Source organism: Opisthorchis viverrini (assembly GCF_000715545.1).
Source record: "Opisthorchis viverrini unplaced genomic scaffold opera_v5_121, whole genome shotgun sequence".
Lineage (NCBI taxonomy): Eukaryota > Metazoa > Platyhelminthes > Trematoda > Opisthorchiida > Opisthorchiidae > Opisthorchis > Opisthorchis viverrini.
In genome coordinates this window covers 745,975-746,668 of record NW_008751776.1, presented here as the reverse complement: position 1 = coordinate 746,668, position 694 = coordinate 745,975, and positions in this window count along the sequence as shown.

Sequence of the window (694 nt, the reverse complement as noted above, 5' to 3'; positions counted from 1 at the left end):
AAGCACGCAAGGATTCAAAGAGAATAACCTGGAAGAAAAGCAAGAGGTGATCTCAAGAGTGAAGTTCAGGAAACAACTGATGCTTACAGTTTCATGATTAAATGTCAGTAGAAATTAGTGTTTGAAACATAGTGAATAACTGGTCGACACATCTTCTGGATGTTATACTGAGTACGCATACATCTTTCACCTGCAGAGCGACTGAGTAGAAGCAAGACGAACACCTGGGAAGCCGTGTCCGTCAAGCTAGTACCTTGCTTTATTCGGGTGGCATGGTAGCTAGGCACCGAAAGGGTGTTACAACCAAACGACTGTGAAAGTTGTTACCCACCAACCTGTTGAATTTTTAGGAATGGTGGTAAAATAGAAGTGCCTCAATCAACGAGAAATAATCGTGTCCTGTATATGTAGTTCCGGCGGTACCGGTGCACACGTTTAATACATTCCGCGTGGAATGTTGTCTTCGGTAGGGGGTCTTTTAACAATGCTAATGGTTGTCGTTTGACGCATTAGCCCAGAGGAATCTCAATAAGTAACTTGCTTCGTCGGAGCACCGAATTTCGTGTTAAATGGCACTGGTTCTGAAGACCCGATGGACCAGGCGAAAAGGCACGGGTTTGTGAGATATGCAAATAAGATAGACGGAGTCAGGTTAACATCAGTCAGTAAAAAACAGCAGTGTGTGACTCTGACC